This window comes from Astatotilapia calliptera, chromosome 13 (assembly GCF_964374335.1).
Source record: "Astatotilapia calliptera chromosome 13, fAstCal68.1, whole genome shotgun sequence".
NCBI classification, from domain to species: domain Eukaryota; kingdom Metazoa; phylum Chordata; class Actinopteri; order Cichliformes; family Cichlidae; genus Astatotilapia; species Astatotilapia calliptera.
In genome coordinates this window covers 10172513-10196762 of record NC_137434.1, presented here as the reverse complement: position 1 = coordinate 10196762, position 24250 = coordinate 10172513, and the positions used below count along the sequence as shown (strand labels likewise).

General features: G+C 39.3%; 1 long non-coding RNA gene and 1 pseudogene across 2 annotated transcripts; both read left to right on the top strand.

The window, feature by feature from the left end:
• The first annotated feature begins 1829 nt into the window (after positions 1-1829).
• LOC145419602 (uncharacterized) lies at positions 1830-10022 on the top strand. Its single transcript, XR_013900903.1, has 4 exons — positions 1830-1916; positions 3678-3913; positions 4753-4804; positions 9109-10022. It is a non-coding gene; the product is annotated as an uncharacterized LOC145419602 (long non-coding RNA).
• An 826-nt stretch (positions 10023-10848) lies between these two features.
• Positions 10849-21056, top strand: LOC145419804 (interferon-induced, double-stranded RNA-activated protein kinase-like; annotated as a pseudogene). Its single transcript, XR_013901141.1, has 13 exons — positions 10849-10904; positions 12080-12209; positions 12294-12433; positions 12517-12640; positions 12744-13032; positions 13251-13309; positions 18076-18195; positions 18289-18423; positions 18522-18726; positions 19044-19172; positions 19488-19589; positions 19793-19855; positions 20081-21056. The product of XR_013901141.1 is annotated as an interferon-induced, double-stranded RNA-activated protein kinase-like (transcript).
• The last annotated feature ends 3194 nt before the right edge of the window (positions 21057-24250 follow it).

The window sequence follows — 24250 nt, the reverse complement described above, 5'->3', positions numbered from 1 at the left end:
AAAAACATTTTTTGTCCTTCATTTCTGTCAAACAATGCTGTATGAAACGTTACTCATGGTTAGTATGGTTGTTAGGCAACCTGAGCAGCGCAACGAAGGCTAGACCGTCCCATTTCACAAGCCTCTCACCAGAGGTGGGACCAAGTCATTGTTTTGCAAGTCTCAAGTAAGTCTTAAGTCTTTATCCTCAAGTCACAAGTCAAGTCTCAAGTAATGTCAGGCAAGTCAGAGTCGAGTCTTAAGTCACTGGTGTAAAAGTCCGAGTAAAGTCACAAGTCTGAAATTTTGAATTTCAAGTCCTTTCGAGTCTTTAAAAAAAAAAACGAAAAAATAATGTTGCAGTTATGCTAAATGTAAATATTAGACCATGTAATTTTTAAATCTGTGCTTTTCTCAACACATGACGAAATAGTGAACGTAGAAAATATACACAAATTGTGAAATTGCACCTCTTTAAAATGCAGCTCAATTAAACCTAGCTCCAAGAATAATTTTCACCGACGGTTCTGAGATAAGCTGCATGTTATTCTTGGATGCGGTTGTAGGACCGGCTTTAAAATCGCATGACAAAAATATCATACACATTTAAAAAACTGCATCACCAACGTAGCCTGGACAACATTTGCTAGTTAGATGAAGTCAGCTATCTCATCGTAGCATATTTATATGCATATTTATAATTATACGGTTCTTGGAGTGAGCGCATACACTCATGAAAGTTTAGTAACTTCCAGTCACTGCAACAAGCCCAGGTACAGTTTACCGACGGATGGGTACAGGACCTTGAAATGCACCGTGTAGAACAAAAGACCATCGTACGTATCATAAGTTTACCAGTCTCACAAATCGTCGTCATAAATACACATTCGTTAACCGTTTATTAATAGGACCTTTGAGCTCAATGGTAATTAATTAGCAGTGGAAATAATTTCTGGTACGCGTTACAGAAATGTAGCAGTGACAATAATACTGTATGCTGTAATCGTACTGGGCAATTAGTGATACAAAAAACTGTTTTATCCTGTGAATAAAAGTATATGTTTTTGTCAATGTGCCATAATAACAGAAGCGAAACACAATATTGTGTCAGGACAATTCACTATTTATGCACAATAAATAAAGGAGCATAGCGCGACAATTTCTGTTCAGCGCCAGACTTGCTTGTAACCTATATCACCAATTATGTTAAGAAAAATGACGTATTAACTACTACAGCAGACTGACCTTTGTGGAAATGCTTGGAGCAGACTAACCTGTGAGCTGGAGTGTTCTGGGACGTTATAATTGGTCTTTGAATGGCTGCAATCCAGGCCATCCGTCGCCTCTTTGTTACTTCGGAAACATGGCTCGAACAATTTCTCTTCAACGACGTAATCCGATAACAACCGATCTCTTTACCCGTCGGCTTCCCATGGCTGTCATGCGACCGGCTATTGCAGTTAATAATACAACAGCTTCTTGACATTTTTGTGTTTCTTTTTATCGCTGTGTAACTGATTTCAATTGAAAGCCTGCGTACGCTAGTACCTCTTGCCACGAGTTCCCAGAATCCTTTGCGATTTTACCCCTGAATGACGTCACATTTTCAATCTCTATATAATATGCATGTTAAATTTTATATTTGGGGTGAAATATCAAGTCTTTTCAAGTAAACCGGTTCAAGTCCAATTCAAGTCCCAAGTCATTGGTGTAAAAGTCCAAGTCAAGTCACAAGTCTTAGAACATTTTTTCAAGTCAAGTCTAAAGTCATAAAATTAATGACTCGAGTCTGACTCGAGTCCAAGTCATGTGACTCGAGTCCACACCTCTGCCTCTCACTTCCGCACTTCCTGGTACACGCCGTAACTAGTACACGAACTGCGCTTACTCCAGAGCGTGAAGTCGCTGGATTGGGACACAGCCTTTGTGAAGAAACTGTAAGTTTGCTTTTTTCCTTCTTTAACAGTTTGACTCTTTGCTTCTGTGATGTCTGGACCAGATGTTCAGCTCTTAGTTCAGGATAAACTTTGATCACTGTTGTGTTTGAAGACAAATCCATATGATTATAAATTATTGATTGATTTGAATCAAACAGTTTTATTTTATTCTCGTGTTTGATTGATTACTTCATAAACAAACGGTGCCTTTTTATTTCTTGGAACGAAAACATTGTCTCACTATTAAATCACATACATCAGTGTCCAACTGTTTTCTGTCAGGCCTTTCAAAATAAAATGACATAAACGTTAGTTGTAATGTATTTGATTGCAATCGGGTTATAAATCATTGTGTTCCTGTTTGATTTGCATCAAAGAATCAGCCAACAAACTGGAGTAATAGCCTCTGAAAATCTGAAAACAAAGACAAAGTTGCTCCACACTGATAGGCCCAGATGAGGCACATCCTCATTTTTCAGGTGTGAGTCAGACAGTCAGACAGTTGAAACCATATCAACAACAATCTTTATTTATAGAGCACATTTAAAAACCAGCGGTATACCAAAGTGCTTAACATAAGAGACAGAGAAGTAACACGAGTATTATAAGGCCTTAGCAAAGTATCAAATATACTCACAGGTCAATGCCACTAATACACAGGGGTAATATAAAATGCATATCAAATAAAAACATAATTAAAGCGAAAGCCATAAAATATATATATATATATAAGGAAAAATAGAGTAAGTCTAAGAGTCAGGTGCGAGCATTAACAAGCAGGAAAGGCGAGATTAAACAAATAGGTTTTTAACCGAGATTTAAAAGATTGGATGGAATCGGATGCCCGGATCACAATCGGAAGGTTATTCCACAACTCTGGTGCAGCCAGGGCAAACGCCCGGTCACCTCTAGACTTCAGCCGAGATCTAGGCTGCACCGAGAGTAACTGAGTAGATGATCTTAATGCTCTGGCAGGAACATACGATTTAAGGAGTTCCTTAAGGTAGCTCGGTGCTGTGTTGTTGGTAATTTTTAAACGTAAGCAGCAGTATTTTAAATTGGATGCGGTATTTATGTCAAAATAACTTAGCTCTTATCATGTTCCTGAACCTCCTAAGCTGGCTCTCTGAGAGGGTGCTCAGGTTTTTTGAGAATACCAACACAGAGTGGAAAAATCCTCTCACTCCCTCTTCTCCCAGCTGGCTGGGTCACTTAAATACTCAGCACCAATCCATCTGTCAATCTCCTGCATCCTCCCCTCACTCGTAAACAAGACTTGAGATACTTAAATTCCTCCACTTGGGTAGTAACTCATTGGGTATTCCACCATTTTGGGTGCTGAATCTCATTTCCATTACAAATGAGAGGTGAAGGCCACCACCTGATGAAGCCAACAGAACCACACTAACTGTGAAAAGCAGAGATGACATTCTGAGACCACCCAAGCGGAAACCTTCTGCCACTTGGCTACACCTAGAAATTCTGTCTATAAAAATTAAGAAGAGAATCAGTGACATAGGGCAACACTGATGGAGTCAATCACCCACTGGGAAATAGTCTGACTTTTTGCCAGCAATGCGGCAAAAAGGCCACAAAACACATGTAGACTGGTTGGTGAAACTCACATACACCTAAGTATCCTTGAGAGAATAAAGAGCTGGTCCAGTGACTGGGACGAAAACTCCGTCTTTCCTCCTGTATCCACAGTCAACTGATACTCTCTTGTTCTTTCAGATGAAAATGCCCTCTCGTTTTTTACAGATAAATGATGGCGACGTCTGTTGCATCACAACTCCTGGAAATGCTGGAGAATCTGGGAGAGGGAGAGCTGAAACTTTTCCACTTTTACCTGCAGAATGAATCTGTACGTGGTTTCCCAACCATCAGAAAGTGTCGTTTGGAGAATGCAGACAGGATAAAAACAGTAGATGTGATGATACAGAGTTATTCAGATGATGCACTGGAGGTGGCAAGGTCGAGAATTATGATGATAAATGGTAAGTGAAAAAAAGACATGAAAACAACAAAATAAACACAGGTTTATTTTAATAAGCATGTTGAGAGTCAGGTTGTGTCAGTTTATGTTTTTAAATTTCTCACGTTTCTCCTGAATTAGAGGAAATGTCCTAAAGGTTTTTTTGTTTGTTTTTTGTTTAAGCCATGCAGGTTATTTCTAGTTTTATTTATTTTTCACCAATCCCAGTTACTCCCTTAATAAATAGCATGCCATTAATTTGTTAATTGTCCAGCCAAACTTTTAATACATTAAATAATAACATTTCTAAAAAGATTATCCTGTTATCCCTGTTTTACCTTCACCTCTCCAAAAACTGCATCAAGAAATTCACACTTTTGATTTACTGATATTTAAGAAATTCATCTTGCTTTTAATTTCATTTTCATAAACTGACTTTCTTAGAAAACATGCTATACCCAATGTTATGTTTTTACTTTGTCTACTTTTTATTATTGAGCTTAAATAAAGTTATAAAACAGTTAGTTCAGTGGTTCTTAACCTGGGTTCGATCGAACCCTAGGGGTTCAGTGACTCAGTCTCAGGGGTTCAGCAGAGCCTCCGCCATGACATGCATGGCTCATTTTGTGCACCAGTAAAAAAAATCACATTTTATTTTTCACTAAAGAGGGGTTCAGTGAATGCGCATATGAAGCTGGTGGGGTTCGGTACCTCCAACAAGGTTAAGAACCACTGAGTTAGTTACTACTGCAGTTCTCTGTGCTGTACATAGTTAGCAATTCAATTGAAATACCTTTTTTAGGTGTTGCCCACTGACTCAATATTTTTCTTTCTATTTTCTTTTTAAATTTAAAAATTAAGGAAGGGTGCTGAATAGTGGTCTCACTCAGGGCAGCAAAGTAACCCAGAAACGGTAAGTAAAGTTCAAAAATCCATTTTCTCTGTCACTCAATAAACTTCTCAGATGCAGACGTGGACAAAATCGTTGGTACCCTTCAGTCAAAGAAAGAAAAACTCATAATGGTCACAGAAATACCTTTAATCTGACAAAAGTAATAATAAATAAAAATTCTATAAATCTTAGCCAATGAAAGTCAGACATTGCTTTTCAACCATGCTTCAACTGAATTTGACAGGTACAACACCTGTACGTGCTCACTTTCAGTTTCATTTGTTATAAAATGTGAAAATCCGCGTAGGCTACGTGAAAACGAAACCTATACATACTCAAGCTAGCTGACTCAAAAGCAGTCACAGAGACAGGGAGGAAGAAGAAGACAAAATTTAATCTTGGGTGGTGAAGCGTTTTTGAGCCTTAACATGTGGAAATACATAAAGACTCAGCAGGGATGAACCGTTTCTGAGCAGACACGATATTTGTGCACCACCAATTTAAGTTTGCCGATGCAAAGATTTTTCACTAGAAGTGACCAGAAAGGACAGTATGAGTAAATCAAATGAGTAAATCAGAGGGACAGGGCAAGGTTGAGATGGTTTGGACATGTACAGAGGAGGAGGATAGTGGATCTACAGTGGCTTGCAAAAGTATTCGCCCCCCTTGAACTTTTCCACATTTTGTCATATTACAGCCACAAACATGAATCAATTTTATTGGAATTCCATGTGAAAGACCAACACAAAGTGGTGCACACGTGAGATGTGGAACGAAAATCATACAAGATTCCAAACATTTTTTACAAATAAATAACTGCAAATTGGAGTGTGCGTAATTATTCAGCCCCCTTTGGTCTGAGTGCAGTCAGTTGCCCATAGACATTGCCTGATGAGTGCTAATGGCTAAATAGAGTGCGCCTGTGTTTAATCTAATGTCAGTACAAATACAGCTGCTCTGTGACGGCCTCAGAGGTTGTCTAAGAGAATAATAGGAGCAACAACACCATGAAGTCCAAAGAACACACCAGACAGGTCAGGGATAAAGTTATTGAGAAATTTAAAGCAGGCTTAGGCTACAAAAAGATTTCCCAAGCCTTGAACGTCCCATGGAGTACTGTTCAGGTGATCATTCAGAAATGGAAGGAGTATGGCACAACTGTAAACCTACCAAGACAAGGCCGTCCACCTAAACTCACAGGCCGAACAAGGAGAGCGCTGATCAGAAATGCAGCCAAGAGGCCCATGGTGACTCTGGACAAGCTGCAAAGATCTACAGCTCAGGTGGGAAAGCCATTGTTAACAGAAAACCATAAGAAGTCCCGTTTGCAGTTTGCCACAAGCCATGTGGGGGACACAGCAAACATGTGGAAGAAGGTGCTCTGGTCAGATGAGACCAAAATGGAACCTTTTGCGCAAAATGCAAAACGCTATGTGTGGCGGAAAACTAACACTGCACATCGCTCTGAACACACCATCCCCACTGTCAAATATGGTGGTGGCAGCATCATGCTCTGGGGGTGCTTCTCTTCAGCAGGAACAGGGAAGCTGGTCAGAGTTGATGGGAAGATGGATGGAGCCAAATACAGGGCAATCTTGGAAGAAAACCTCTTGGAGTCTGAAAAAGACTTGAGACTGGGGTGGAGGTTCACCTTCCAGCAGGACAACGACCCTAAACATAAAGCCAGGGCAACAATGGAATGGTTTAAAACAAAACATGTCCATGTGTTAGAATGGCCCAGTCAAAGTCCAGATCTAAATCCAATTGAGAATCCCTGGCAAGATCTGAAAACTGCTGTTCACAAACACTGTCCATCTAATCTGACTGAGCTGGAGCTGTTTTGCAAAGAAGAATGGGCAAGGATTTCAGTCTCTGGATGTGCAAAGCTGGTAGAGACAGACCCTAAAGGACTGGCAGCTGTGACTGCAGCAAAAGGTGGTTCTACAAAGTATTGACTCAGGGGGCTGAATAATTACGCACACCCCACTTTTCAGTTATTTGAAAATTTGAAAGTTATTTGTAAAAAATGTTTGGAATTATGATAAATTCGTTCCACTTCTCATGTGTACACCACTTTGTATTGATCTTTCACATGGAATTCCAATAAAACTGATTCATGTTTGTGGCTGTAATGTGACAAAAAGTTGGAAAGTTCAAGGGGGCCGAATACTTTTGCAAGCCACTGTACTGTACAACAGATGTTAAAGATCGAATTGACAGGCAGGAGGAAAACAGGAAGACCATAGAGAAGATTCATGGATGTAATGAGGGGCGACATGCAGAGGGTTGGTGTGATAGAAGAAGATGTTTCTGACAGGGGAAGATGGAGGCAGCCGATCTACTGTAGTGAGGGCAGCCAAAAGAATCAAAACATTTATGCAATCGAGATTCAGTTTTTCACACAACTAGATATATTGCTTCCCAAAGGCTGAAACTTGCAAAAGAACACCTCTGGGACATTATGTTTCAGTCGATCTGTTACTACCAGGTTGAGCCTCAAACTGTCCAGGAGCTCAGAGATCTGGTGACCTAGTCCACATGTGAGAGGAGAGCCCGGAGGACACCAGCCGTTGTATCATTAGAATAGAATAGAATAGAATAGAATAGAATAGAATAGAATAGCCTTTATTGTCATTGTACAGAGTACAACGAAATTGGAGTGCCACTCCCTTGGTGCAAGTTTCAATAATAAATATAAATGTAAAATATAAAAAGTAAAAAAAAAAAAACAATCGTAAGTACTCAAACAATAGTATGTACAATATATACAGGATAGCAGCATTAATATAATGACAGTATGAATAGCAGCATAATATAATGACAGTGACGGTATGGAATAGGTTCAATTGTTTTTGTGCTTATTTACTATGGTGATAGCTCTGGGAAAGAAGCTATCCCTGAATCTGTTTGTCCTGGTTTTATGTGACCTGTACCGTCGGCCTGACGGTAATAGTTCAAACAGTTGGTTGCTGGGGTGAGAGTGGTCCTTGATGATATTGCCAGCTCTGCTGAGGTACCGAGAGTTTGCAGTGACCTCCAGGCTGGGCAGAGAGCAGCCAGTGATCTTCTGGGCTGTGTTGATGACCCTCTGCAGTACTTTCCTGTCTGCAGCTGAGCACCCTGCATACCATGTTGTTATGCCGTACGTTAGGATGCTCTCTATGGTGGCTCTGTAAAATGTCACCAGCAGCCTCTCCTCCAGGTTGTTCCTCCTGAGCACTCTCAGAAAGTGGAGACGCTGCTGGGCCTTTTTAACCACCGCTGTAGTATTTGCAGTCCAGGAGAGGTCATCAGATATCTGCACGCCCAGAAACCTCATGGAGCGTACCCTCTCCACACAGCTCCCGTGAATGTAAAGTGGGGCCGGGTCTGCTCTGCCCTTCCTGAAGTCCAAGATAAGTTCTTTAGTTTTCGTGGTGTTCAGTTGGAGGTTGTTAACTGAACACCACTCAGTCAGTCTGTTGACCTCATCTCTGTAGTCCGACTCATCCCCCCTTGAGATGAGTCCAACCACTGTGGTGTCATCCGCGAACTTTATGATGGTGTTTGAGAGATGGGTAGGGGAGCAGTCGGATGTGTAGAGCGTAAACAGGAGGGGACTCAAAACACATCCTTGTGGAGACCCGGTGCTGAGTGTGATGGTGCTGGACCGGTGGGGGCCGAGTCTGACAGACTGTGGTCTATTTGTCAGGAAGTCCTTGATCCAGAGGCAGATGGGGGTGGAGAGTCCCAGGTGAGACAGTTTCTGGACCAGGATCTCCGGGATGATATGATTGAATGCTGAGCTGAAGTCCAGAAAGAGCATTCTCACATAGCTTCCTCGGTGCTCCAGGTGACTCAGCGCAGTGTGGAGCGCTATGGTGATAGCGTCCTCGGTGGAACGATTTGTCCTGTAGGCAAATTGGTGGGGGTCCAGAGTGGGAGGCAGACCGGCCCTGATGTGCTGACAGACCAGTCTCTCAAAGCACTTCATCACTACAGGCGTAAGTGCAACGCCTGTAGGAGCATGATGTTGTTCGTGCATAAGAGCATACAAACTACTGAGTTCCATTTTGAGTCGCTGCAGTGAAACTTCAGTAAGTTCACTGGCGTGCTGCATTATTTTTTCACTTAAATTTTCTGCATATCTATGAAGTCAGCGCTCTGTAGGTTGATAATTTTTTTTTCATCAAATGATGTGGCATCCTCTCGTTCTTAACACCTTGCCCAGCCCACATCAGTATAAATATGCAGCATGTTTTTTCCCCTTTCAGACCTGGTGTATTTTCAAATTGTTCCTATACTTTATTTGAGCAGTATATAACAAAGCTCTCATGTCTTTACAGATTCAACCCGAGTCCAGTCACAGATGGTAAAGCCTACCCCAGTGGTGAGGGGAAGACCAAGAAGGAAGCAAAGCAAAATGCAACAAAAAATGCTCTGGAAAGCCCGTCTAAGCTTGGTCATCGGGATTCAGTGGAATCTGTAAGATAATGTTCATTTTTGCTCGAGAGAAATGAAAACCCAACCTGGGGCAATTGTCTCTCTGATGCATTTCTTGTTATCTTGACAGAGAAACAATGCAGCTTCAGTTCAGATGGTTCTTAGCTTTACAGAGACAGATTTCAAAGGCCTTGTTAACCACTATTGTCAGAAAACCAAACGTTCGTTGATGGAGGCGAGTGCGACAGGATGGTAGTCGTTAAAGACAACTTCTTTGGTACAGGAATGATGGTGGAGGCTTTGAGGCAACCACAACCTGGCTCAGTGATGTATTAAAGATGTCTGTGAAGACATCTGTGAGTTCTGCAGCACAGTCTCTCAGTGCTTGTCCAGGGATGTTACCAGGACCAGGGGCTTTGTGGGTATTGATCCCGAGAAGGGATCTCCTCATACTGTCTGGGGATAGTGTCACCACCCAGTTGTTGGAGGGGGGAGTCTTCTGTGCAGGGGCGGAGAGAGAGTCTTCTGCGCAGGGGTGTAGCTCTGTGCCTCAAAGCGAGCGAAGAATTGGTTTATTTTTGCCTAACTAGACCATGCTTGAGAGAAATGAAAAACCAACCTGGGGCAATTGTCTCTCTGATGTATTTCTTGGTATCTTGACAGAGAAACAATGCAGCAGAAGCTTCAGTTCAGACGGTTCCTAGCTCTGAGGACACCAGCTTTACAGAGACAGATTTCAAAAGTCTTTTCAACCGCTATTGTCAGAAAACCAAACGTTCCCATTCATATGTTGAAGTGAAGAAAGATGGCCAACAGACAATCTACGTAGCTGAACTAAACGAGTATGCGCAGAGAAATCGCTTGAAGCTGAAGTATGAGTACCTTGGCTCTGACGGCCCAGACCATAATAAAGTGTGAGTACATTTGTAGTACCTGAGAGAGCTTTGAGCATTATAATATATCGACGATAATAGAAGTATTGGGTGAGATGAGTGTTTGATAGCACGGTAAGTCAAAGCTAATCAGTACAGTTTAAGAAGAGGACTTATGTATCTTATCGGAAAAATGCACAAGTAATGATGGTGACATCAAATACAGACTGGTGTAGTCGTAAGCCTTTATTACCTTGCAGTTATATTTTAAATTAATTTCAATCTGTCTTTCAATTACAGGAAATAATAGCTGTTAGGCCCAAAGGCTCTATAATGGCGCTATGCTTTGCCAAATCTTTATTTCTAACTAGTTGTTCCTATACTTTATTTGAGCAGTATATAACAAAGCTCTCATGTCTTTACAGATTCAACCCGAGTCCAGTCACAGATGGTAAAGCCTACCCCAGTGGTGAGGGGAAGACCAAGAAGGAAGCAAAGCAAAATGCAACAAAAAATGCTCTGGAAAGCCCGTCTAAGCTTGGTCATCGGGATTCAGTGGAATCTGTAAGATAATGTTCATTTTTGCTCGAGAGAAATGAAAACCCAACCTGGGGCAATTGTCTCTCTGATGCATTTCTTGTTATCTTGACAGAGAAACAATGCAGCTTCAGTTCAGATGGTTCTTAGCTTTACAGAGACAGATTTCAAAGGCCTTGTTAACCACTATTGTCAGAAAACCAAACGTTCGTTGATGGAGGCGAGTGCGACAGGATGGTAGTCGTTAAAGACAACTTCTTTGGTACAGGAATGATGGTGGAGGCTTTGAGGCAACCACAACCTGGCTCAGTGATGTATTAAAGATGTCTGTGAAGACATCTGTGAGTTCTGCAGCACAGTCTCTCAGTGCTTGTCCAGGGATGTTACCAGGACCAGGGGCTTTGTGGGTATTGATCCCGCCAAGGGATCTCCTCATACTGTCTGGGGATAGTGTCACCACCCAGTTGTTGGAGGGGGGAGTCTTCTGTGCAGGGGCGGAGAGAGAGTCTTCTGCGCAGGGGTGTAGCTCTGTGCCTCAAAGCGAGCGAAGAATTGGTTTATTTTTGCCTAACTAGACCATGCTTGAGAGAAATGAAAAACCAACCTGGGGCAATTGTCTCTCTGATGTATTTCTTGGTATCTTGACAGAGAAACAATGCAGCAGAAGCTTCAGTTCAGACGGTTCCTAGCTCTGAGGACACCAGCTTTACAGAGACAGATTTCAAAAGTCTTTTCAACCGCTATTGTCAGAAAACCAAACGTTCCCATTCATATGTTGAAGTGAAGAAAGATGGCCAACAGACAATCTACGTAGCTGAACTAAACGAGTATGCGCAGAGAAATCGCTTGAAGCTGAAGTATGAGTACCTTGGCTCTGACGGCCCAGACCATAATAAAGTGTGAGTACATTTGTAGTACCTGAGAGCTTTGAGCATTATAATATATCGACGATAATAGAAGTATTGGGTGAGATGAGTGTTTGATAGCACGGTAAGTCAAAGCTAATCAGTACAGTTTAAGAAGAGGACTTATGTATCTTATCGGAAAAATGCACAAGTAATGATGGTGACATCAAATACAGACTGGTGTAGTCGTAAGCCTTTATTACCTTGCAGTTATATTTTAAATTAATTTCAATCTGTCTTTCAATTACAGGAAATAATAGCTGTTAGGCCCAAAGGCTCTATAATGGCGCTATGCTTTGCCAAATCTTTATTTCTAACTAGTTGAATAGTCATGTTATTATAAAGAGCCCAGCAAAGCACTGGAAACCCGTTTTAAAACTGCACCTGCTTGTCTGTTGCTGTATATATAGGATGTCTTACTATATATATATTGCATATACACGCAATTTACATCTCAAGTTTCATCATAAAGAAATATTGCCTCCCAGAGGTTAAAAGTGGAAGGAGAAAATTCAAGTTATTTCTTGCAACCTAACCCTAACAGGTCATTTCCTCTACAGATTTAGCCAGAAGGTGATCATAGATGGTAAAGACTACCCCAAAGGTGTGGGGAAGACCAAAAAAGATGCAAAGCTTAAAGCAGCTGAAAATGCTCTGAGGTGCCTGCTGGATGGTAAATGTCAGGACTTGGTAAGTTTATTTAACTTTAGCATGTTGGAGAAAAATAAGTGGTGCATGTGCCCATGGTGTTTGTTTGTTTTTTAACCTTAACAGACAGAAAATGCAGCAGAAGCTTCTACACCAGCTGAGACAGATATCAACTTCATATGCTGGCTCAATGAACATGGCCAGAGAAACAGGTTGACTATAAAGCCTATGGAGACAACAAGGCCTGGACCAAATAATGCTATCCCGTAAGCCTCCTGACTGTTTCTCAATTATAGCTATTCTGTGCTCATGTAAAATAGATTAAATAAATGTTATTTTATGGCATTAGGTGGTGTAGCTTCATGGTTGGTGATAAGGAGTACCCAGCAGTCTCTGGGAAAACGGCAAGAGAAGCTAAGGAGGAAGCAGCCAAGCTCGTATACGACATAATAAATGGCAACAAAACTACAGATGTAAGTTATAGTTCAGTCCATGCCATTCTAGCTTGATCATAATCCTAAAACATAAACATTTTAATATAACCACATTAAAATTGTACTTTTTATATTTTTCAAGACTGCAGATGAGAATCACAGCGATGGATCAGGTCAACAAAGTGAGGACTTGAGTCAGTGAGTATGCCTGACGTACTGGACTCTGAATACACACTGCAGACACTGGATGCTCATGACTGATGTTCAGTAAACTGTTAATGTACTGTTCAACTTCTTTGCATCTCAGATTTTTCTACAAATTACGGATTAACAACAAGCAATATCCTGTGGGGAAGGGGAAGAGTATCAAAGAAGCCAAACAAAGTGCAGCGCGACAGGCCTGGTTTGTTCTTCAGGAGCAGTCAAGCAAGGTGCTTATATTTTTATCTTTACTTTGTCTCATCAGATATAGTTGATTAAAGGTTCCAACAGACAATCTGTTCTTTACAAGTAATTAAAAGGACCAGCTTGGAGGGATAAACTTACTGATATTACTAGATGTGGTTGTATGCCCTAGTTCTTAAAGAGTATACAGCTGATCAGAGCAAATTTTATCCTTTTAATCGATGTATGCTTTTTATTCTTTAAGGAGGATGCCAAAGACAAGAACGTGGGAAATGGCCAGAATGAGATGCCAACTGTATCACGGTATTTTAAATAAGGAAAAAGAAATAGTACTAAGAAACTGCTATTCTGATTTAACTCATGTTTTTGTTGTATTATGTCCTGAGAGAAAGGTTTAAATCCATCCATCCATCGGCTTCCGCATATCCTTTTCAGGGTCGCGGGGGGCGCTGGAGCCTATCCCAGCTGTAATAGGGCAAGAGGCAGGGTACACCCTGGACAGGTCGCCAGTCTGTCGCAGGGCCAACACACAGGGACAGACAACCATTCGCACTCACATTCATTCGCACATTCACACCTAGTGACAATTTGGATTATCCAATTAACCTATCCCCACAAGCTGGTTTAGACTATGGTCTTAAATCTCCCTCGCTGCTCCATGATAGACAGAATCAAGCATTCTGAGCATTCTATATACTGTAAATCAAATCCCCATAATCAAGTACAAACATAAAGGTGAAAACAACAAGTCTATTTCTTGCCTCAAAAGATTAATAGGACTTTCAGATACTTACTCAGTCTGTACAGTTCTTGCTGTAGTGATATTATAACCCAGATTGTTTATATATAAAATTAATAACAGTAGCACTTTAACCTTCCATCAGTTCTTTTGTTACATTAAGGGAGGTAGCAAGTGATTTATTCTATCCTTACACACTGATAGTTGCAAGATAAATAACTTTGAAACCATTCAGTTTTTTCTAACAACACTGCACTGACAAGTCTTTACTTTAAAATTTCATAATAAATGGTGTCAAATACCTCATTTAGATCAATAAAAATAGCTTCACAATGTTGCCTGTTATGTACCAAAAAAGAAAAGTTTCAAATTATCTGGACCTCTTGATTTCCTAGAACCTAAAACTTTGAGGGTTTTGTGGACATCAGATGCTCGTTAAAGGAACCAAACATGTCAGCCTTGCCAGAAATGTGATTTTAGTCTTTGTCTATATGTGGGTGAGGTCTAGACCAGTCCTTCAAATTTTAAAGGGGTTATTGATATTATTTTAAATCTCCATTAGACAATGATCTGCTTTGGCTTTTATTTTGTTTTTCAAGTTAACAGATCATGCAGGGAAATTAATTAAATTCAAGTCAGTGCCGTTTAAAAAAATCCAGTTGATTTTTTTTCAATGCTTTTGTTTTAAAACCACCAAAACAAAGGAAAAGAAGAAAATGAAAGTCTAATCTTAACTTGAATCCATAACAAAGGCCATTCGAGATAACCAACCAGTTTGTAACTTGTTTTATTCATACAAAACTTTATGAATCTACAAAGAAAGATACATTTGAAGAAAAGGAAAAAAACATACCAGCAAATAGCTAGTGGCGTTGCTCTCAGTAAGAATCAATATTATGTATATAATTAGTACCTCATCAAAAGAACAAATAGAAGAAGAAAAACAGAGCTCAGCTGATACCTGTAAATCTTAGCCTAATCACAGATGTTATCAGTATCTGCAGTTTTTCAAAAAACAAATTGGCCAATGAGAGTATCAGTTGGGCTCCAACATAGTTGTTGTGAACATCTGCTTAGAAAAACTCTTGCGAGGTTATCAGTACCTCTCCCTGCCTTTTGTCCATTTTAATTTGCAATTCATTGACTGGGGTTCATTTGCAACTCACAGCAAACTTATAATTAAATACACTTTACATAGTGATAAAAAACAAACAAACTAATAAATCATTCCTATGACTGACTATTTATTTTAAGAACTCTTAAACCTAGCTGAAAGGTAAATATAAGGAATAGATTACCATCACAAAGACTGATCAGGAATCAGAATCAGTAATCAGAAGGGTTTTATTGCCAAATGTTGAGCAGGTTTACAACATTAGGAAATTGCTGCGGTTGTCATGGCTCGGCTGTGTGGCAGGCAGGATGAGGACCCAATCGCAAAACTCACAGACTCAGGGGATGAACTCAAAAAGCAGCTTTATTGCTGACAAAAAGATAATAGGAGATACAAAACTAAACTGGGAAAAACTAACAAAAAGCTCACCAGGAAACACAGGGGGAATCACACACAGCATGAGGGAGAACGCGACACAGAACTGAGGGAGACGCAGACATAAATACACAGAGGATTAACGAGGGAAGTGGGAGCACACGGGGAACACAGGTGACACTGATAATCATAACAAGACACGGCAGGAGTGAACGCAACACTAACGGGAGACGGGCAAAGTAAAACAGGAAGTACAGAGGTTCAAACAGGAGGAGAGAGAGCACGGGGAGAACGCAGACATAACGGGATGTGGAAAACATAGAATAAAACACAAGGAGGGGAGACGAGGGCTCACAGATACATAGAGGGGCACACAGGGAATAAAAGTCACAAGGGGAAAACACACAAGGAACAAAATACAAAAATACATGAAAACTAAGAATACTGGGCCAACATGGCCCAGGACCATGACAGCGGTGCTTCAGTGCAAACATACTGTCATAAATGCTTAAATAGACATGAAAATAAAAATAAGAATTAAAAGAATTAAAAGCACATGACAGTGCAGTGTCATGTGTTTGTGGTGCGAACAGTCATACGGTTATTGTTCATGTGTCCAACAGCAGAGGGGAAGAAACTGTTCTTATGGCGAGAGGTTCTGGTGCGAATGGACCGGAGCCTCCTGCCTGAGGGGAGCAGGTCAAACAGACTGTGTCCAGGGTGAGAAGGGTCAGCTGAGATCCGAGCTGCACGCCCCAGTGTCCTGGAGGTGTACAGGTCCTGCAGAGATGGGAGTCTGCAGCCAATCACCTTCTCAGCAGAGCGCACAACACGCTGCAGTCTCTGTTTGTCCCTGATAGTGGCTCCAGCGTACCACACGGATGATACAGAGCAACCTAAAGCTGGCTGGCTAAAAGTGCTTTGCTCTCAGAATGACTTGTAGTAGTGAGTAGTTGAAAGGTTGATGTGCACTGGATCACAGTTTAAGGCATATATTTCTATTTGTGATGAGGACTAAGGACAAAGCACTTCTTTTCCACAGTAAAACTGTCTCATGAAAAAGAAAAGGAAAAGACAGAGTTTTTCTAACCCCATCTTTGCACTAAATCATTCACTGAAAAGCTTTTATAATGCTATGATCATAATATAACTTGGATTAAAATAATTCAATTGATGAAAGATTTTAAAGATTTTTCTGGACACTTTCAACAATTTTAAAGAGATTTAGAGAGTTGCAGTCAGTTCCAGTTGAAGTCCCTCATGAGAAATATTTCCTGAAGACTGAATTTAGATTAGCACTTCATTAAAGAGGTTAGCACACCGTTGACAGCTGAGGGTGTTTTATACTAATCAACAACTAATGTAGATTTTTTTAAACTATCAAAACCTGAAATTGCTTACTCAGAGAGAGGCAAAATTTACATAGAATTTGTGTTTGACAAATATCGCAATCTCTATTGATAACACTATTGGTAATGCATTGGTTTAACAAGGTTTCAGGTTAAACATTAACATTAGCATCAGTAGAATGTGTCCACACATGAAGCAAACTTATTTGGAACATAAGCTATGTACATTCAAGTGAGGCCTTATCTAGATTTAAAATCCAGAGGAGTGTTAAACCTTTCACTAAAATTGGGGCCAGTATTTGGTTTAACATTCCCAGAAATAACAAGTAACAGAGCAGTTGAGCACCTCTGCTTAAAAGATTTTCTAGGACATTATTTTTTATTATTTAAATCTATGATAAAATCATGGCATCTGTGTGAAAGAAAAGTAAAATTCTCCTGAAGGACCATGACACAAATAATACGGGTCAAGTCTACAGAGGAGAATAGTATGGGGATAGGTAATAGAATAGACCTTTATTATCCCACGGATGATAAATTTGGGTGTTACACAGCTTTTATAGCAGGGGGAAATATAAAATATAAAAGGAAGACACAAAGTGGTCCTATATACATAATCAACTGAAGATCGTATATAATGTACAGAAATATATATAGAAAAAATTGTACGGAGATATGTATAAAATGTGCAATGAACAAACAAACTGATGAGTAAGATAATCAAAAGGATGTTAAACTGTGTTATAGAGTCTGACAGCTGCTGGTAAGAATGACCTGCGGTAGCACTCATTCCTACACTGTGGGTGTAAAAGTCTACTGCTGAATGACTCAATGGTCTGAGTCCCATTAGCTGTACATGATCCATTTCATACGGTATTACAATTTAAGAGCACTGAAAAGGAGTCTCAGCCTTTGTGATGGCGTTAACTACAGATCCACAAAAGTAGCAAACGCAGGTCGGAAAGGAGCAATATCATTTATGTATTCTTTCGTGTTGGGTTTTGGGCCCGTCAGGCATTTTGCCAGTCCAATTCCAGAAGGTGAGGAGGCATCATGGCCAAAAAGTCACTGTTGCACAGACCCCTGTGGTCATTTATGCAAGTCTACCTTTTTTGTATGAGAAAGGAGGATTTATCCTTCCTTTAGAAGGAAACATCCGAATTGGAAACAGTTGTTTCTTATGGAGCTACAGCTTGACATAGCTTGAGGTCAACTTGGAGAACTTTTTAGCTTCAGCAGCAATCTAATGACCACAGTCTAATTATCAGTTCAATGCAGGATTTTTAATTATTAGTCAAGGGTAAGTGTCAAGTAACCGTGCCGTGTAGAAAAACCTGCCAAAATCACTGGTAGTTTTCAGAAACATCGAAATCAGTCAGCACACACACAGACATGCTGCCATCTAGGATTTTGATTTCTGAAGTTTATAAGAGCTTTCTGTATTTGATCATTACGTTACATTGTTGCATAAATGTGTTGTTGCTGTCCACAGGTTTACTTTAGAATTTGAACCCTTGGATCATCTTGGTAAGGGGGCCTTTGGTTCTGTTTACAAAGTAAGACATAAACAGTTGAAGATAGAATATGCTGTGAAGGTCGGCTGCTATAAAGAGTTAAGTATGCCACAGTAGGATTCCAGCATTCAGTGTTATATGTACAGTACTTGTGCACTTTCTGTACTGACACTTTTCTTATTGTGTTTCAGAAAATCTCTTCGAGAGGTGAGAACATTATCAGACCTCTTCCACCGTAACATTGTTAGATATTACACGTTCTGGATGCAGGATACTGGATACGAGTGGGACCTTAGAGACAGTTATGACAGTTACGCCTCTTCACAGTGAGTCCTGTGGACCTACTTTTATATATTAACTTTTTGTTAAAAGGTTAAAGTTAAATATTTACATCACTTTTTCCTTTTCTTTTTTACATTTTTAGCACTGCAGATAACCCCGAGACAAAGTTCCTGTATATTCAGATGGAGTTATGTGCCAAAAACACACTGAGAGACTGGATTGATGAGAAGAATAAAGAGAGTGAACAAGACTCCAAGCGAAGAGAAGAAAGTCTGAGAATTGCTCAAGAAATAGTTTGTGGAGTCGAGTATATTCACTCCAAGAACCACATCCACAGAGACCTTAAGGTGAGACAATGCAGCGAATTTCAAGACAAAATAAAATTGTTCTGCTGAAATTAGAAGGTACTTCAAGTGTGTGACCCCTTAATGTGTCCTCTGGTTTACTATGACAAGGGTCTTTAGGCGCCCTGAGACACATAACAGACTTTTGTTGACTATTTTTAAATCTGCTTTTAGGGCATTCATGAAACTATCAAACAATAGATTGTGCAACATCTTTGCTAATTTTTTGGTCCCTAGAAATGATCAAATAAATAAACATAAATATACCTCTTTGATAATTTTGCTCAAACATACCTCATGTTCTTCTTTTGAATGCAAAGCCTGCAAACATCATGTTTGGAGTGGAAGGAGAAGTGAAGATTGGGGACTTTGGTCTGGTCACCAGTGATGATGATGATGAAGAGAGAACAGTGTGCAAAGGAACTCCATCTTACATGGCTCCTGAACAAGTGAGATGGTCTATACTGACAATAATGTTTACTTCTTGTGTTTCATTGGTTAACAAATAGGATTTTATAATTGGCCTAAGTACTACATGTGAGCCTTTCACACTTAAAGCTCAGTCTCACCTCTCTTTAGTGGTGAAAGCTGTAAAATCATCAGCTTTTCTTCCCGCAGAATTTTATTTGACCCTCAAATTTAAGCAATTAAACTGAAAGATGAAAAGATTTTTTTAATTCAAGCATAACTGTAACATTTAGCACAGTGATTGAGAAAAATATGACATCAGATACATTTGTCCTTTGTCTGTTTGTCTATCACAGAAGACTGAGAGGAAGTACGACAGAAAAGTGGACATGTTTGCTTTGGGGCTGATATTCTTTGAACTCCTTTGGAAACTTTCTACTGGCTATGAAAGAGCAAAGGTGAGATTCACTGCAGTCATGTTAACAATTGTGCATATGCATGGAGTTATTATATACCAATAACTAGGTACCTGTAGGTTGTTTCTTCTGGCACAGCTTTTTTGTGTGTTTTAAATGTTTTCATTCTTCAAACAAGTGTAATTGGAACAATTATTGTATAAACTAACGTCCTCTTTCTTCTTTAATCACTTCATTAACACCAGATTTGGCCTGGCGTCAGAAGGCAGAGGTTCCCTGAAGAGTTTTCAGTGACTTTTACCAAAGAGGTAAATTACCATATTCATACTATGCTTACATTTTGACAGGATGGTCATCAGCAGAGTAGTGATAAAACTTACATTAAGTGGTTTACTCAGTTATAAAAGGTCCTCTTTGATTGCTGAGTTGTCTGGACACAACATATGCATTTTTTAAATATATTTATTATTTATCAGAGGTTTCACTGCACAAGACATTACACATACACTGTGTTTTTTCTTGTTTTTAAACAGAAGCAAATTATTAACTCATTGCTGTCTGAGAAACCAGAAGACCGACCTGATGCCAGCGCCGTGAAGGCAGAGCTTGAAGAGTGGACTCAGATATTCAACTCACACAAAGCATCTCGCCAGGAAAATCAAACTGTCTGATAGTCACAAGAGAAAAGTTTCAAAAGTCACAGGAGCCTTTACAAATCTGTCTTGTTGCATCTGCTTAATGAAATGATTTGATGTACTGTGTAATATTATGTTGGGTAACTGTTAACGTGCAAAGTTAATATATGGAAGAGGTCACATCATGATTCCCGGCTATTTCAGGGAAGTTTGTATTGGATTTGGAAATGAAATGTGAAATCATGATTTTAAAATCTAACTATTCAAATCAGTTTCCCGGTGTAGGTCGTCACTTTGTAACTATTGTTAACCTGCTGCTGTCCTGAGGAGGAGGAACTGTGATGCTACGTGTACTTCTGATGGATTCATGTTGAATGTCAGAGATAAAAAAGCACACTCCATGTGGCTCAATTTTAGAAACTTTCCTAAATGTTTTCACTCATTTTTAACCCATGAAATACAGTTTAACATTTTTTTTCTTCCATTTTTTTCTTTTGTTCATTTTAATCTGATTGATTGCAATATCAGTCAGCTACGTGTGACTTGGAACAGCAGGAGAAAGGTCATTAATTCTGTACTAGAGGGTTGAAATAATGAAAAGGTGTATAAGAAACTGAACTAGTAAATGTCTCTCATTTAACTCTGATTGTTCTTGCAGAAGCACTTGGTATATAATAATTACCAAAGATTTTCATTTTTGGTATTTAAATAATGAGCAGAGTGGCAGCAAGAATCAACACAATCAACTCACCATTGCAGTGTTATTTTAATTCAGTCACACTGGAGGGTTTCCGACTATGAAGAGCTTGTTTAAGGTTGTACCACAGCATCTCAATCTGATTAAAGTCTGGACTTTGACTGGGACATAACAAAACTTTCCTGTTGTTATTTTATAAGCATTCAGAGGTGGATTTACTGGTGTGTTTTGGATGTGCTTGAGTTTTGAGGCACAAACTAATGGGGGACATTCTCCTTCAGGATTTACTGACAGAGAGCAGAATTCATGGTTCCATCAATAACAGTAAGTCGTCCTGGAGCAGCAGAGCAGCCCCAGACCATCACATGACCACCCAGGGATGGCTCTAAAGAAGGAAATCAAGTGGGGGTGGCAAAAGTAAAGCCATTTTTTAAACACATGTGCAAGTGGTTACATACGGTTAAAATGATTCAAATGCAGTAAGTATACACGTTTTTCATATAAATATTGTCTATAACCTAATTATTTTCTGTAGCCCACATAATTAAACATTTTAGTTACATAAAACATGCGAATTTTGATTTTATGTACTGTAGCCTGTATAATAAATAAGTATGTAGCCCAATAAGTATCCAATCCAGAAAGCTACACAACATGGGTGGTTCATTTATAAACACGAGTCTAACTTAAGTTTCACACTTTTTTTGTTAGCAAAAATCTAATTGTTACATGCTTAAATTTACACAAAATGTCAGGAATCTGCACTGGCATGAACAAAAATGTAAACCTAATTTTTCATGATTTGTTCACCCTCTAAGGTCCAAAACATAAATGGCCATTTTGGACTCCTTTTGATTTTACATTTGTATTACACCTTCAAATTGCTTTATTTATTTATTTTTTCCTCACCTTGCTTTGTGTTATTCTTTTCAGCACAACCTCACAAGTCTGAATTTTTCTTTTTGCTATGTCAGCTTAAATCAGTCATGTAATTTGGAGGTACAGCACACAGAGGGTTAATAAAACCTTGATTCTATTTCTGGAGTTTAACAACAAACATTTTTCCACCAACACAAAAGGGGTGTTTTTGTTTTGTTTTTTAATTTTTTGGTCATAAGCAGGGAGTGCTTGCTACCGCTGTCCTTAGTAAACGTGACGAAAGTATTCAGAAAAAAACACCATGTATATATATTTTATCATGACTCAATTTAAAAACTGGTATATGTCACCTTGTTGCTTTGTCATCTTGAATTGGTCATGTGATTGGCTTACCACGACTACTTTATTCTTCCTCAGTCAAACAGCAGTCAACAGAGGTGGAGGATAGCGGATATATTGTACAACAGATGTTAAAGATCGAATTGACAGGCAGGAGGAAAACAGGAAGACCATAGAGAAGATTCATGGATGTAGTGAGAGGCGACATGCAGAGGGTTGGTGTGATAGAAGAAGATGTTTCTGACAGGGGTATGATGGAGTCAGCTGATCTACTGTAGTCACCCCTAAAGGGCAACCAAAAGAAAAAAAACATTTATGCAATCGAGATTCAGTTTTTCACACAACTAGATATACTGCTTCCCAAAGGCTGAAACTTGCAGAAGAACACCTTTGGGACATTATGTTTCAGTTGATCTGTTACCACCAGGTTGCGCCTCAAACTATCCAGGAGCTCAGAGATCTGGTGACCTAGTCCACTTGTGAAAGCAGAACCCAGAGGACACCAGCCGTTGTATCATTACGAGCATGATGTTGTTCTTGCATAAAAGCATGTGGGGGCCATACAAACTACTGAGTTCCATTTTGAGTCGCTGCAGTGAAACTTCGTGAGTTCACTGGCGTGCTGCATTGTTTGTTTTTTTCACTTTAATTTTCTGCATATCTATGAATTCAGCTCTCTGTAGGTTGATAATTATTTTTTCATCAAATGATGTGGCATCCTCTCGTTCTTAACACCTTGTCCAGCCCACATCAGTATAAATATGCAGCATGTTTTTTTCCTTTGAGACCTGATGTGTTTTCAAATTGTTCCTATACTTTATTTGAGCAGTATATAACAAAAACTCATGTCTTTACCTTCATTCCATTTCTAGAGTGTAAGAAGAAACCACCTGTGTGAAATCTGAAATGCCCATGGTGTTATTCAAAATGTGCTCTGGCCAGTGTTGGGGAAGTTATTTTGAAAAAGTAATTACTTATAGTTACTAGTTACTTCTTCAAAAAAGTAACTGAGTTAGTAACTGAATTGCAAGATTCTAAAATTAATTAATTACTGGGAAAAATAAGTATTGCGTTACTTTAAAAAATGTTAAACCCTCTTTGGTCCAGGATATAATTGGCCATTTTTAACTACTTTTGATTTTCCCTCCACATTTTACCTTTAAAAACTATTTACTTTGCCTTGTTTGGTATCATCCTTTCAGCACAAACTAACATGTCTGAGTTTACAGTTATGTTTTCATTTTGACATACTGTAGTAACACAATAGATCTAAAATCAGACAAAAACATAATATCAGAGTAGAAAAAGTTATATTTTTTACTGTAACAACCACAAACATGTTTAATGAATCATATTTCATAACTTTAAATGCAAATATAAACAGTTTTAAAATCTTATACACAAAGTTTGCAAAAAACAAAGTTATTTGCACCCATTTTATCTTTTACCTTGTTTTTATAACCATTTCAAGCTATTTGCATAACAATCAGGTGTCCTGCATTAAATAAGATGCCACACAAATTATTTGTGCCACTCCAAAAATTTCTGTTCACTATAAAGAGAACATCACAGCCTGATACCTGCAGGTCTGACAGCAGCAGGTGTATCACTCCTGATCTCTACCTGGAGACAGCAGTCGCCTCATTGTTCTCACACACAATACAAAACTATACAAAAGACAACACATTAACTACACACTCCAAACACGCTAAACGTAACAAATCTCTCACATCTCAAAACTCACACTCTCTCTTTTTTCTGCTTTCTTTCTCTCTCTCACTCCTAAAATTTCCCCCTCTTCCTAAACAACCAAATGTCATGTTGCCATATCATTTGTCATAGATGGACATTGTACATTTTTCCACCAACACAAAAGGGCTGTTTTGGGGTTTTGTTTGTTTTTTAATTTTTTGCTCATAAGCAGGGAGTGCTTGCTAGCGCTGTCCTTAGACAGTAAAAGTATTCAGAAAAAAACCACACGTGTATATTGTTTATCATGACTCTGGTTTTACGTGGCCTATCAACACTATTTAAAAACTGGTATATATCACCTTGTCGCTTTGTCATCTTGAAGTGGTCATGTGATTGGCTTACTGTGGAGATTAGAAAATTATTTTACTGTTACTATTCATAACCATTATCATTACAATGTA